Source organism: Notolabrus celidotus, chromosome 3 (assembly GCF_009762535.1).
Source record: "Notolabrus celidotus isolate fNotCel1 chromosome 3, fNotCel1.pri, whole genome shotgun sequence".
In the NCBI taxonomy this organism is placed as follows: domain Eukaryota; kingdom Metazoa; phylum Chordata; class Actinopteri; order Labriformes; family Labridae; genus Notolabrus; species Notolabrus celidotus.
The window spans coordinates 29,064,961-29,080,438 of record NC_048274.1 but is presented as its reverse complement, the minus strand read 5'-3'; the positions used below and the strand labels follow the sequence as shown (position 1 = coordinate 29,080,438).

The 15,478-nt window shown below is 38.8% G+C and overlaps 1 long non-coding RNA gene across 1 annotated transcript in view; it reads left to right on the top strand.

Annotated features, from left to right (window-relative positions):
- The first annotated feature begins 7,668 nt into the window (after window positions 1-7,668).
- The window catches only part of LOC117810896, a 111,846-nt gene continuing 104,036 nt past the window's right edge, over window positions 7,669-15,478 (top strand). The window contains exons 1-3 of the long non-coding RNA XR_004630874.1: window positions 7,669-7,817; window positions 8,162-8,251; window positions 8,390-8,438. This is a non-coding gene — a long non-coding RNA (uncharacterized LOC117810896). The remainder of the gene's footprint in view (window positions 7,818-8,161; window positions 8,252-8,389; window positions 8,439-15,478) is intronic.

Genomic DNA, 15,478 nt, shown 5'->3' with positions numbered 1-15,478 from the left:
CTGCAAAATGAAACTTTACATTCAAAACAATGCTATTTCTTCTCAACATTGTATTTTGTTTTCAAATGACACACGCACACAAACCACCATATGAATAGACATTTATAAGAACCAGTTGAACACTGATGTGCTCAATGTAAAACACTATGATGAATGGAAAACACTTCCTCTCCATTCATCATATTGACACAGGCCTTTTTTATGTTCAGTGTTACACTTACTACAGACAGCACATACACAAGTGTGTTGTAAAAAATTTTAGAGTATTGCTTTTATACTCAAAACACAGAAATATACAGTAACAAATATATTTTATTTTTCCCCCCAAAAACAGTGTACACAGTGTGCATCCCAAACAACACAAAGTTGATCATACAGTGGTCTACACACAAAACAACAGAACAATTTACTGTATACAGTTACAGTAAGTAAAAAGAAACTATGCTTCATCCTCTCTTCTGTTTTGGTCTGGCCACAACACCTCATCCACATCACCAGCAATGTTTTTCCTGGCCAAGCAGCAGACGGAAATATAGCTCTGATTGCTAATTGTAAAACTGTGTGACAGGTGTTTGCCCAGTCAGTGTGCATAGTAGGGCAATTCACTTTAGAATTTTGAATGACAGTGTGTTCCTTGTGAAAACAAGAGATTTTCTTCATGAAAATTGTGCCAAATGCAGAGAATTGTTTGTAGTGTTTTGAAAAAAAAGTGGGTGTTAGAACTGCAATTTAAGTGTAAAGCAGGAATTGTGCTTGTAGTTGAGTAGAATTGGTTCAGGGGGTTGTTGCATTCAGGGTTAAATGTTGTGGTCATTTCAAGTACCACTGTTTGTGTGTAAGCAATTGAGAAAAACTGTAATTGAAAATCAAACACAAATTCTTGCCAAAAAAAGCACCTGATGTGTTTTGAAAACTACAGACTTGGTCCGGGCTGCACTTCACTGTCCTTCTGCACATGGCTCTTCATCTGATCAGGCAGCTCCTGTCTGTCTGACTGACTGCTGTGGGGAGAAAAAACTGCTGCAGTTCCTCCGGCGACATTTCCCTGTCTGCACACTTCCGGTTGCCGTGATCCGTGAAATATTGGGCTGTGGCGTTCGTGCGACTAATTTCTCGTTCTTTTTTCGATGTATCTCGTACTTGAGTAAGTGTATTGAGTCCATAACATTAACAATAACACAGCAATAAAATTTTAAAATTTGACACCGCGATAGAAATGAGTAGTTGCAGGCGGTGCTTTATATAGAGCAGGGATTACCAACGGCTGGCCGCTGCTGCCCCCTGGTGGGCCGCGAAGGTACTGCAAGTGGCCAGTTTATTATTACTTGAAAAGCTAACGCTGATAAGTGCAGTCAGACTGACGTGTAGACCTGGTCAAATCAAAATGATTATAATTTCAGCCCATTTTCATGGCTCGAGGTACACATACATACAAATATAGGATCCTAATGTATCATAATATGTGCTATAATATTATTAATCACTGATATCTATCAATGATCACTTCAATGTGTTTGTTTAGCCGTCTGTGTTTTTTGGTCAAATTGAAGGTAAGGTACTCTTGTTAGCGACATGTTGCTCCATGCTTTGAAAGAGGAACTACTAGCTAGTTGCCATTCATTCATTCTTTTAAGTGGTGCACATTTACTTTGGTCGCAGCCGGGAGTCGAATCGGCGACCTCCGCGGCCAGTATTATAACCTCTGTCTGTGGGGCGGTGAGACCGCTACATGCACCTCAAAGTGGAGGAGGTTGCAAGAAGCAGAAATCCTAATTTCCTTACAAACTGTTGAACTGAAATATAAAGCTCTGGAAAATGATGTATCACTGTATGGTATGCATATTTCAAAGTCACATGTCCAACATTCATGCAGTGACTTACAGTTTTTACCCATTGTTTACACACATTTTCTGAAAGCTTGCCTCATACTTTCAGAACTCTACACACAAATCAAAAACACACACACACACACACACACACACACACACACACACACACACACACACACACACACACACACACACACACACACACACACACACAATGGGCAAAACCCCTCAATTCTCCTGCAAAATGAAACTTTACATTCAAAACAATGCTATTTCTTCTCAACATTGTATTTTGTTTTCAAATGACACACGCACACAAACCACCATATGAATAGACATTTATAAGAACCAGTTGAACACTGATGTGCTCAATGTAAAACACTATGATGAATGGAAAACACTTCCTCTCCATTCATCATATTGACACATGCCTTTTTTATGTTCAGTGTTACACTTACTACAGACAGCACATACACAAGTGTGTTGTAAAAATTTTTAGAATATTGCTTTTATACTCAAAACACAGAAATATACAGTAACAAATATATTTTATTTTTCCCCAAAAAACAGTGTACACAGTGTGCATCCCAAACAACACAAAGTTGATCATACAGTGGTCTACACACAAAACAACAGAACAATTTACTGTATACAGTTACAGTAAGTAAAAAGAAACTATGCTTCATCCTCTCTTCTGTTTTGGTCTGGCCACAACACCTCATCCACATCACCAGCAATGTTTTTCCTGGCCAAGCAGCAGACGGAAATATAGCTCTGATTGCTAATTGTAAAACTGTGTGACAGGTGTTTGCCCAGTCAGTGTGCATAGTAGGGCAATTCACTTTAGAATTTTGAATGACAGTGTGTTCCTTGTGAAAACAAGAGATTTTCTTCATGAAAATTGTGCCAAATGCAGAGAATTGTTTGTAGTGTTTTGAAAAAAAAGTGGGTGTTAGAACTGCAATTTAAGTGTAAAGCAGGAATTGTGCTTGTAGTTGAGTAGAATTGGTTCAGGGGGTTGTTGCATTCAGGGTTAAATGTTGTGGTCATTTCAAGTACCACTGTTTGTGTGTAAGCAATTGAGAAAAACTGTAATTGAAAATCAAACACAAATTCTTGCCAAAAAAAGCACCTGATGTGTTTTGAAAACTACAGACTTGGTCCGGGCTGCACTTCACTGTCCTTCTGCACATGGCTCTTCATCTGATCAGGCAGCTCCTGTCTGTCTGACTGACTGCTGTGGGGAGAAAAAACTGCTGCAGTTCCTCCGGCGACATTTCCCTGTCTGCACACTTCCGGTTGCCGTGATCCGTGAAATATTGGGCTGTGGCGTTCGTGCGACTAATTTCTCGTTCTTTTTTCGATGTATCTCGTACTTGAGTAAGTGTATTGAGTCCGTAACATTAACAATAACACAGCAATAAAATTTTAAAATTTGACACCGCGATAGAAATGAGTAGTTGCAGGCGGTGCTTTATATAGAGCAGGGATTACCAACGGCTGGCCGCTGCTGCCCCCTGGTGGGCCGCGAAGGTACTGCAAGTGGCCAGTTTATTATTACTTGAAAAGCTAACGCTGATAAGTGCAGTCAGACTGACGTGTAGACCTGGTCAAATCAAAATGATTATAATTTCAGCCCATTTTCATGGCTCGAGGTACACATACATACAAATATAGGATCCTAATGTATCATAATATGTGCTATAATATTATTAATCACTGATATCTATCAATGATCACTTCAATGTGTTTGTTTAGCCGTCTGTGTTTTTTGGTCAAATTGAAGGTAAGGTACTCTTGTTAGCGACATGTTGCTCCATGCTTTGAAAGAGGAACTACTAGCTAGTTGCCATTCATTCATTCTTTTAAGTGGTGCACATTTACTTTGGTCGCAGCCGGGAGTCGAATCGGCGACCTCCGCGGCCAGTATTATAACCTCTGTCTGTGGGGCGGTGAGACCGCTACATGCACCTCAAAGTGGAGGAGGTTGCAAGAAGCAGAAATCCTAATTTCCTTACAAACTGTTGAACTGAAATATAAAGCTCTGGAAAATGATGTATCACTGTATGGTATGCATATTTCAAAGTCACATGTCCAACATTCATGCAGTGACTTACAGTTTTTACCCATTGTTTACACACATTTTCTGAAAGCTTGCCTCATACTTTCAGAACTCTACACACAAATCAAAAACACACACACACACACACACACACACACACACACACACACACACACACACACACACACACACACACACACACACACACACACAATGGGCAAAACCCCTCAATTCTCCTGCAAAATGAAACTTTACATTCAAAACAATGCTATTTCTTCTCAACATTGTATTTTGTTTTCAAATGACACACGCACACAAACCACCATATGAATAGACATTTATAAGAACCAGTTGAACACTGATGTGCTCAATGTAAAACACTATGATGAATGGAAAACACTTCCTCTCCATTCATCATATTGACACATGCCTTTTTTATGTTCAGTGTTACACTTACTACAGACAGCACATACACAAGTGTGTTGTAAAAATTTTTAGAATATTGCTTTTATACTCAAAACACAGAAATATACAGTAACAAATATATTTTATTTTTCCCCAAAAAACAGTGTACACAGTGTGCATCCCAAACAACACAAAGTTGATCATACAGTGGTCTACACACAAAACAACAGAACAATTTACTGTATACAGTTACAGTAAGTAAAAAGAAACTATGCTTCATCCTCTCTTCTGTTTTGGTCTGGCCACAACACCTCATCCACATCACCAGCAATGTTTTTCCTGGCCAAGCAGCAGACGGAAATATAGCTCTGATTGCTAATTGTAAAACTGTGTGACAGGTGTTTGCCCAGTCAGTGTGCATAGTAGGGCAATTCACTTTAGAATTTTGAATGACAGTGTGTTCCTTGTGAAAACAAGAGATTTTCTTCATGAAAATTGTGCCAAATGCAGAGAATTGTTTGTAGTGTTTTGAAAAAAAAGTGGGTGTTAGAACTGCAATTTAAGTGTAAAGCAGGAATTGTGCTTGTAGTTGAGTAGAATTGGTTCAGGGGGTTGTTGCATTCAGGGTTAAATGTTGTGGTCATTTCAAGTACCACTGTTTGTGTGTAAGCAATTGAGAAAAACTGTAATTGAAAATCAAACACAAATTCTTGCCAAAAAAAGCACCTGATGTGTTTTGAAAACTACAGACTTGGTCCGGGCTGCACTTCACTGTCCTTCTGCACATGGCTCTTCATCTGATCAGGCAGCTCCTGTCTGTCTGACTGACTGCTGTGGGGAGAAAAAACTGCTGCAGTTCCTCCGGCGACATTTCCCTGTCTGCACACTTCCGGTTGCCGTGATCCGTGAAATATTGGGCTGTGGCGTTCGTGCGACTAATTTCTCGTTCTTTTTTCGATGTATCTCGTACTTGAGTAAGTGTATTGAGTCCATAACATTAACAATAACACAGCAATAACATTTTAAAATTTGACACCGCGATAGAAATGAGTAGTTGCAGGCGGTGCTTTATATAGAGCAGGGATTACCAACGGCTGGCCGCTGCTGCCCCCTGGTGGGCCGCGAAGGTACTGCAAGTGGCCAGTTTATTATTACTTGAAAAGCTAACGCTGATAAGTGCAGTCAGACTGACGTGTAGACCTGGTCAAATCAAAATGATTATAATTTCAGCCCATTTTCATGGCTCGAGGTACACATACATACAAATATAGGATCCTAATGTATCATAATATGTGCTATAATATTATTAATCACTGATATCTATCAATGATCACTTCAATGTGTTTGTTTAGCCGTCTGTGTTTTTTGGTCAAATTGAAGGTAAGGTACTCTTGTTAGCGACATGTTGCTCCATGCTTTGAAAGAGGAACTACTAGCTAGTTGCCATTCATTCATTCTTTTAAGTGGTGCACATTTACTTTGGTCGCAGCCGGGAGTCGAATCGGCGACCTCCGCGGCCAGTATTATAACCTCTGTCTGTGGGGCGGTGAGACCGCTACATGCACCTCAAAGTGGAGGAGGTTGCAAGAAGCAGAAATCCTAATTTCCTTACAAACTGTTGAACTGAAATATAAAGCTCTGGAAAATGATGTATCACTGTATGGTATGCATATTTCAAAGTCACATGTCCAACATTCATGCAGTGACTTACAGTTTTTACCCATTGTTTACACACATTTTCTGAAAGCTTGCCTCATACTTTCAGAACTCTACACACAAATCAAAAACACACACACACACACACACACACACACACACACACACACACACACACACACACACACACACACACACACACACACACACACACACACACACAAAGGGCAAAACCCCTCAATTCTCCTGCAAAATGAAACTTTACATTCAAAACAATGCTATTTCTTCTCAACATTGTATTTTGTTTTCAAATGACACACGCACACAAACCACCATATGAATAGACATTTATAAGAACCAGTTGAACACTGATGTGCTCAATGTAAAACACTATGATGAATGGAAAACACTTCCTCTCCATTCATCATATTGACACAGGCCTTTTTTATGTTCAGTGTTACACTTACTACAGACAGCACATACACAAGTGTGTTGTAAAAATTTTTAGAATATTGCTTTTATACTCAAAACACAGAAATATACAGTAACAAATATATTTTATTTTTCCCCAAAAAACAGTGTACACAGTGTGCATCCCAAACAACACAAAGTTGATCATACAGTGGTCTACACACAAAACAACAGAACAATTTACTGTATACAGTTACAGTAAGTAAAAAGAAACTATGCTTCATCCTCTCTTCTGTTTTGGTCTGGCCACAACACCTCATCCACATCACCAGCAATGTTTTTCCTGGCCAAGCAGCAGACGGAAATATAGCTCTGATTGCTAATTGTAAAACTGTGTGACAGGTGTTTGCCCAGTCAGTGTGCATAGTAGGGCAATTCACTTTAGAATTTTGAATGACAGTGTGTTCCTTGTGAAAACAAGAGATTTTCTTCATGAAAATTGTGCCAAATGCAGAGAATTGTTTGTAGTGTTTTGAAAAAAAAGTGGGTTTTAGAACTGCAATTTAAGTGTAAAGCAGGAATTGTGCTTGTAGTTGAGTAGAATTGGTTCAGGGGGTTGTTGCATGCAGGGTTAAATGTTGTGGTCATTTCAAGTACCAGTGTTTGTGTGTAAGCAATTGAGAAAAACTGTAATTGAAAATCAAACACAAATTCTTGCCAAAAAAAGCACCTGATGTGTTTTGAAAACTACAGACTTGGTCCGGGCTGCACTTCACTGTCCTTCTGCACATGGCTCTTCATCTGATCAGGCAGCTCCTGTCTGTCTGACTGACTGCTGTGGGGAGAAAAAACTGCTGCAGTTCCTCCGGCGACATTTCCCTGTCTGCACACTTCCGGTTGCCGTGATCCGTGAAATATTGGGCTGTGGCGTTCGTGCGACTAATTTCTCGTTCTTTTTTCGATGTATCTCGTACTTGAGTAAGTGTATTGAGTCCATAACACTAACAATAACACAGCAATAAAATCTTAAAACTTGACACCGCGATAGAAATGAGTAGTTGCAGGCGGTGCTTTATATAGAGCAGGGATTACCACCAGCTGGCCGCTGCTGCCCCCTGGTGGGCCGTGAAGGTATTGCAAGTATTCCACTTTACGAATTACTCTTGAAAAAATAATGGAGAACTTCAAGGAAAGGAAAAAGATCTGCGATCAAAGGTGGACGGAAGTGCCGATGACAGAATTACTCCCTCGGAAGTACCAAAAGTAATAAAACATACAACTGTAAACATCTAGCTGCACATCGTTTTATTCAGTTTGGTTGATCTGGAAATAATTAGTTTATGGTTTGGTTTTTTTTTCAAAAAAGAAAAAAAAAACTTATTCTCCAGTAGTAAGTGGTACAATCCGAGTTGGCACTCATTTCCTGTTTGGATTTTTGGACCCATGACCAAAAGGTAACTGGAATGAAAGTCGTGTTACAGTCGAAATAAATAGAAATAATTCTACTTCTGGTGAAATAGATTCATATTTTAATTGAATGGGTAATTAATTTACTATGTAAATGATGGCAGTATGTGTAGAAATTATATGTAGGTGTTAGGTTAGCATACAATTCTCACCCACTAGAAAGCAATGGCATAATTTATCAAATCAACCAGGAGCAAAGATCAACTGTGCTGGTAGTTTAAAACATTTTCAACCAACATTAACCAAAACGTGTTTGGTTAGGACAATGACTAGCTTATTAGGACAATACCTTTTGTAGAGTTCATGTTTAAACTCTTATTTTTGTTTTCAGCCAGCCCAGGATAGATTGACCAAGTCAAGATGCAAGATGAACCAAGGTAGTGCAACATAAGGCTTCAGGTCGGACATTTCTCAAAACATGGTAAGTGTTTCTGGGGTTCCACATTTTGAAAACCTTTGTTGGCTTAAGTTAAGTTTACTTTTTTGTAGCTTGTTTACAGTCACCTAGACCATACGCTAATCCTGTGTTGTGTTCTACATGTGAATCCATGGACAACAGATGTTTGAGCAGAACTGTGGGTTAGTGAGCAACACAGATGCCACCAGAGGTAAGTGCAATCAAATCTTCAAATTGAAAGGCTCTGGGATATGGCATCTTTGAAATGCACAATCTAAGGTTTTGGCAAAGTCAGATTTTGATTTTGGATTTGTAGCCTTGGAAAGACATATAATCTTAGCTCTTGATGAGGTTGCTGTTAAGCAGCACTCTAGTGGAGTAGTCAGTAAAAGTAAGTCAGAACACGTGGCATAGCAAATGCAACAGGCTTAGCTCCAGAGAAGCAGAAGCACTTACTCCTGTACCTTGGAAAGGTTGCAGCATGGTTCAGGACAGCATTATGTAATACACCAACTGTTTAGAGAGATGTGCTTCCTCCTTAATCATGGTATCTTTGATACTGTGGTGCCTGGCACTGTCACTATCCCGGCAAATAATAACAGCAGGTTGGAGTCAAGGATAAATATTGCTATAAGACTGTGTTCTGCAAACTCTTGGATTGCAAGGGCTCACAGTATTGTCATTTAGGCCCATAGAGAGGCCTCCAGTGGCTGATGGAGTGGATATTTCGGGGATTAGGGGTTTCAGAAGTTTGCATTGTAAATGCAGATCATTGATATTCTGTCTTCTATCATGGAGCAGCATAGTCAGCCCCCAAACGGTATGTTCTCTCTCTCCTGGTGCTGTAAATTCTCAATTTCTTAAATGTTTTTCTTTCTACCAAAAAGCTGTATTTTGTATTCAAACAGATGCAGTAGGAAGATATGGTTTTGTCAAAAACCCTTCATCTGTGTAAATTTAGTGTTTGGCCACATAGTGCAGCCTTGCTTAAGTTAATAGAGCAGGCTTTTGTCCACAGAGCATCCTTATTTGACAGATTTTCAGAGCGGTTTCTGGTCCAAATACAGGAGATATCCAGTCTGTTTTTATATGTGGTAGTTAACACTCATCGCTGCCGTAAACCCCCTGTTGACTGTAAAAGACTGATAATGAGACAAACCAATCCACTGAAGCAATACCTGGTGAGATTACTTCCCTTGCCTAAACAAAAACAATTCCTTGAAAGATACCTCTGATACTTTTAACTGCAGCTTTAAGTCCAGACCACAGAATTCTTCTGCTTTTATATGCTTTCAAAATTTAAATGTGCCCGTGTTTAATTAATCCAGGTTGGGTTGTACAAATGTGAATCAGTCTGGTGTTGATGGCAAGCATCAGGGTGCCACAAATGAATTTCAATTAATTTCAGTGGGAAGATGGGACGCCTGATTCAGTGTTCCTCCCACTGAGATTTGGCCTTGTACTCTGTAATGAGGAGAGTGATTTGCCTCTGATTGGAGCACCCTACTGCTTCAATGGAATAATCACAACTGTGTTGATATTACTTTACCAATCCCCCCACTGTGCTGAGTGGACCCCCAGCTGACACTGTTTGAATTCAGATTAACCAAATCATTTAGTCATATTGTCGACCTTAGTGTGGAACGGGACTTTAATAGAAGAGATAAAAAGTCCTCACATTGGAGTGAGTTTTTTTGATGAGGAAGCTAAAGCTAAAGTCTGGTCATTAGTGGAGCAGGCTGCTGTTTTTGTCTTTGTCTTTTTTAAATGTGTTTGAAAGTACGGGTGCAGGGCTTAGTTCACTATCAGGTGACTTACCTTTGAAAACAGATTTTATAAACATTGATGGTTTTCTTTTGATACATTAAACATGGTAGTGATAGCTTGAAAGGAACACTTTGAATGACCATGAAGGAAAAAAAGACTACTAAATTAAGAAACACCACTGGCACAAGTGTATTTACCTTGATTGCCAAAACAAACCATGTAAATAGTGGTACTTGAATTGGACTGTGATTTCAATAACAATAATAAAGATTAAACACTGCATTCTAGTTGACTACAGAATCATGGCAATCACAGGCCTGAAATCAAATATTCTAGTCCTTATTGTAGCTTTCATTCTTTTAATTCAAATGGTGAGAGGGTTAGTATATAGCATAGTATTTCAATACGTTTTGCTCAACAGCTAATTCATTATTTTCAGCATCTATCATTTTACATTATCTATGAAAATACATCACTTTCATCAGACTTGTATCTATGTGATCATCACTGGGCAGTGCCAAACTTCCAAGAGAAGACCCCATGTTGAGGTTATGAGTGAATCTGCTATCATCAATGCTGACTTCTACTAAATCAAGGGGTTCAAAGGTTGAACAGTTACGGTTATATTTTGCAACATGACTTTTTATGTGAGAGTCCAAAGGGAAAAAAACAAGCAAAGTCAATTTGCATTTATTTGAGATAAATAACTTCAACCCTTATTTATGAAATAATTAAATGATAAAACTCTGTACAATAATAGTCTACTCCGGGCTGATGGAGGAACACAAGGTGAACTTGTTTGAAACGATTGGCCTTTTAATTCTTTGACTGTTTTGAAGAGAAACTTTCAGTCTCTCGCTGTTTCAAGGGTGAAATGCTGAAGAAATCCTCAGTGCCTTTCTTTAATTATTAAACCGATAAGCTGGAATAAGAGATCCAATTACATCGGTGGCAGCAGCTGTTCATCACTCTATCATTGCTGAGAGGAAGACTAAAGAATGTTAACATAGAACTAAAGGGCACAGCACATTATTATTAGACTGTGGGCTACAGCCAGTATTTAAGACAGAAACCACAATAGAATTACAATCTGCTTGAGTTATGTTGCCTAAGTGCAGCTGAAACTAAGGCTGATCGTTGTTGGTGCCAGCATAGGCTTCAGTTGTGTGTTAGCACAGGTTGTTTTAAATCTTGCTTTATTAAACAATTATCAATGGATAGGTTCTGCCTTTCTTGCTTCTCATCAACAGCTTTATGAAGAGACTTTTACAGGTTTTAGTGCTTTTCCTTGTGAAGGAGGATGCTTTGAATTTCTTGAATCTGATGTGAGAGAGATGGATTGTTGCTAAAAGGGTAGAATACAGTCTTTACAGTCATAGCAAATTAAATAGGATACATAGCAACATGTTTTTAGAGTGCTTCTGCCTGGCATTGATATTAAAGGAATCACAAACAGCACTACCTACAGTTTATTAGTCTTATTGTAGATGCCATATTATTTTGTGATTTCTTTTAAACTGTTCTGTTTTGTGGTACAAACCGTCATTTGCAAAAGATCATCAATATCAAATATACCAGTTGACCTTAACTGATCCAAAGAGAGGAATCTATTTCTTGCATTTGAACTAATGTCTCCACCAGAGGGCAGCAACAGTCTGAACAAATCACTGCTGTTTCTCTTCACCTTTTGTAAGTCAGTCCTCCATTCAAGAAAAACAATCGAATGCCACCAGAATTCACAAAACAAACAGATACATGAAACATACAAGAATAATTGAATGAGTTAAAAAGTCTCAGAGATGAAATTGTTTTAATTTAAATTTCTCTTCAATTCTAACATCACAATGCAGCTGGCACAAGTCATAAGGTCTTCATGTTTGTACACACAAAGTCATAGGTGTTTATATTAAACAGACTCCTTATAGTGTAAATATGCATCGCGCTCGTTTCTATACATGTTTTTAAAAAGAATGCAGAGGACATTTTGGTCTCCAAACTTCTCATTTCTTGCGCCCTGGATTCTGGCAGCCCTGTAGTCAGTGTTCATTATCTGCTCTTACAGCTTTGACTTCAGCACAGCAATTACATCCTCAGCTGCACTGATTAATCCAACATGGAGGCATTTCACAAAATGTTTTTGAAAAGACATTTCCAGACACTTAGCAGGGAGTAGCTGTGGCACAGCTTGTTTATGCTGATAGACCACAGCCAGTCATATTGCAATGAGTTGTTTTTAATGGCTGCTTAAGTGTTCTCTTAACCTCTAGTGTACACTGTGCACAAAACAATAGACTGTTAGGAAAGTGATTAATTTAATCAAATTTACTCCTGACATAAAATAAAGGTCTGCTGATGGCATGTTTGGGTAACATACATTTTCTTTTGTTGTACATTTTCCCTTTTTGGCCGCCTGTTATTATGTCTCCACTGCTCTTTGCTGAAATGTTTTAACCTTCTATTCACCGGACAATCACATAATCAATCACTGTCCCATTACTTGACAAGACGGACAAAGCAAGCGTATGAGTGAGAAAAACCTTTGGCCTGTCTCGACAAGCGAGAGGAATGTCAACTTCAGAGGGCTAACACAGGCAGAAAACATAGGCCCAGTAAATATTCAATTTAAAGGATTCCAAGATAAGGCGAGTTGAAAAATTGAGGCAGCACCCATTCTTCTAGATAAGAGAAGACGGAGCCATCTGGAGGCTGGGAGATAGCGAACTCCCACACCATCCCAGAGACCTCACTCTCATCTGCTGCAGAGGCAGAGAAGGGAAAATAGAGTGCCAACACTTTCATTATGTTCACTTCAAAGTAAATTTATTCACATTCAGTGCATGTAGTTATTGGCTTTGGTAAACAAAAGATTGCTCTATTGTCTGTTTGAATAGATGATCGGTCAGTCTCCACATAATGCTGCCCTTTTTCATGATTTAATAACTAGCTGGCAAGATATACCGAGCATTAGTTAAGTAAGAAAATGATTTGGTGGGCTGCATTTTTAAAGAACCATTATTTTTTACATCAGGTTTATTCTTTAATGATGTTCATTTTATACATGTATCTAATGTGACACATTAACAATAGTGCTGTACAATAAACTATGACTCTATCATTATCACAATATACGCATTCTCAGTGCACACATTACAAAGATCTGAAGTTGCCACAAGAAATAAGAAAACATATTTGATGTAACCAAAGCTGTGTGTTGTATTTTAGGATGCATATATCTAACCTATTAGATTGAAGCCTGAGTATATCGGCTTACACACCATTTTAATGCAGTCAGACGAAGCTCAAGCTATCGATGGGGAAAGTTTAGTGATGAAAAATAAAGCTTTTTGGATTTATTTTGGGTTTAAGAGGAACATGTTGCAAAAAACAAAAACTGACAGACTTAGAAAGTATAAGTTATATCCAGTATGCTCATTAGACTTTTATAGCCCTGCATAGTGTTATTCCGATATTTGACAATATATAGGCACATTGCATTTTCCACACACATTGAGACCTGATAACAATTACCAGTAATATAGGGATGATTGGCAGTAACACCATTCTCTAACAGAGTCATGTCCACTTTTTAGAAGTCATATCCAACCCATATGTTGTTTGTTTTTTTGTCCTTCAGAGTTGTTGGTATTGAAATAGGTGGGTATCTATTCAATTTGATTGGTGGTGAGCGATGTGCCTGTTTCTTTTACCAGTATGTTCCACAGAAACAGCCACAGATTATTGTCCCTGCACTCCTTCAGGTATATTTCTTGGTGTGACATAAAGAAGCAAACCAAACACAAACAGTGCGTATTCGCCCCGTACATCTTAAGATGCCACCTTGGCTGCAACTTTGAAAACAAATGTTTTTGGCAAAGCAGTCTCTCAGCTTTTGAATAACCTTGTCCACACTTTTAAAATGCACTGTGTTGACTCCTCCGCTGTGCTATTTCTTGCCAGCCACATTGGATTTAGCTCGGGGATAATGCTTTTGTCAGTATGTTTTATCTGTTCTCTCACTCAGGTACGCGATGCCGTTATCCCTAATTACCCCTGCTGCTTTTTCCACTTGGCCCAGAATTCTTAATGCTTGATAACAGATACAGGTCGATTTGAAATGTACTCACAGCCGCATTATCTGTTTGACCTGCATCAGAGACCGGCTGTCCCATAGGCTCTTGGGTGAAAACTGTTAACTCTATGATAACAGCTAGACCAAGTGATAACCTTCCAGCAGTCTTGAGGACGCACAGTTTGCTACATATGTGCAGTATTGTGCAGCAGCAGCATTTCTTTCTCAACCTTGGATGCTCTGCTGTGCTCTGATTCATTTAATGGGATCGAGAGGGAGGTTAATCACTTTGTTCACTGTAGACTGTTAAAGTGCCAGCTGACCACTATATGAAATATTAGGATTTGTGTTTCTTTGAAATATATATTGAAACACTGAAACCAGAGTGGTGAACTCTCCTTTTTTCCCTCTGCTTAAAGCTGTAACAGATTTGTCTCCCCAGTAAGAGTCGCTGTGATTAATTTACTTCAGGAGGCCGACATCTGCGTTTGCAGATTTTCATTAAGATCAACAGTAAAAGCTTCAGACAAGGTTTCACTTGTCTAAGTTATTATCCCCAGAAGACATGGTTGATGAAGTGGAAAGAGTTCTTGCGTAATGCAATAAAATAATTCTCAGGAAGGTTTTTTTGTTTGTCTCGTTCGTGGCAACTTTTTAAGAAGTATAATGTAGAAATATGTTATCCATTAAATTCAGTACGTACATGCCCTCAGCAGTTTATTTTCTCTAACACTTTGCATTCTGCTTGAAGTTGAATTTTATTCTAATTGCTATAGATGTCTGCTGCAGTTAAGCTTCAGCAATTACTCAAATGTACCTCTTTTGTGCAGCTATAATGCTATCTAAATAGTGTGAAAAATGCAGTCAGTCGATGCATAAAATGAAAAAAAAATCTCTGCACCTTTTTTATGTAATATGTCAGTCAAATTAAAGTGCATGTAGCTACTGTAGAAACTTGGCCCCTTTTAGACCACATTGTTCAGCACATTATTTTGCTTGAGAAAAGAAACAGAGCTACAGCAGAAGAGGTAGACGGTGCTGTACAATAGAAAAGGTGGGTGGATAGGCCTATTGACTGAAAGGAAAGAGTAGCGTGTGTTTCCTTGGTTTTTATGTTTTGCAGGAACATTGTAGTGTGAAGCTGTGTCAAGCCTAGTTTTAATCCCTTTCACCACTGTGTTGTGTGATGTTATGCTGTTATCTTAATGATAATCTGTGCTTGTATTTCTGCCCCAGGCATATCTGTCAGAGTGGGTTGGTTTAGGAGGCTCTGCCTTATCAACAGCTTTGTCATTAAATCAGCTTTTTCTACAGACAAATTTCACTGCGGTTATTCTTATCGAAAGATCAGCACACTGTGATTTTCTCTTCAATCAGAGCTTTGCAAATTCACTGATGTGAGTAAGAAAGATGAA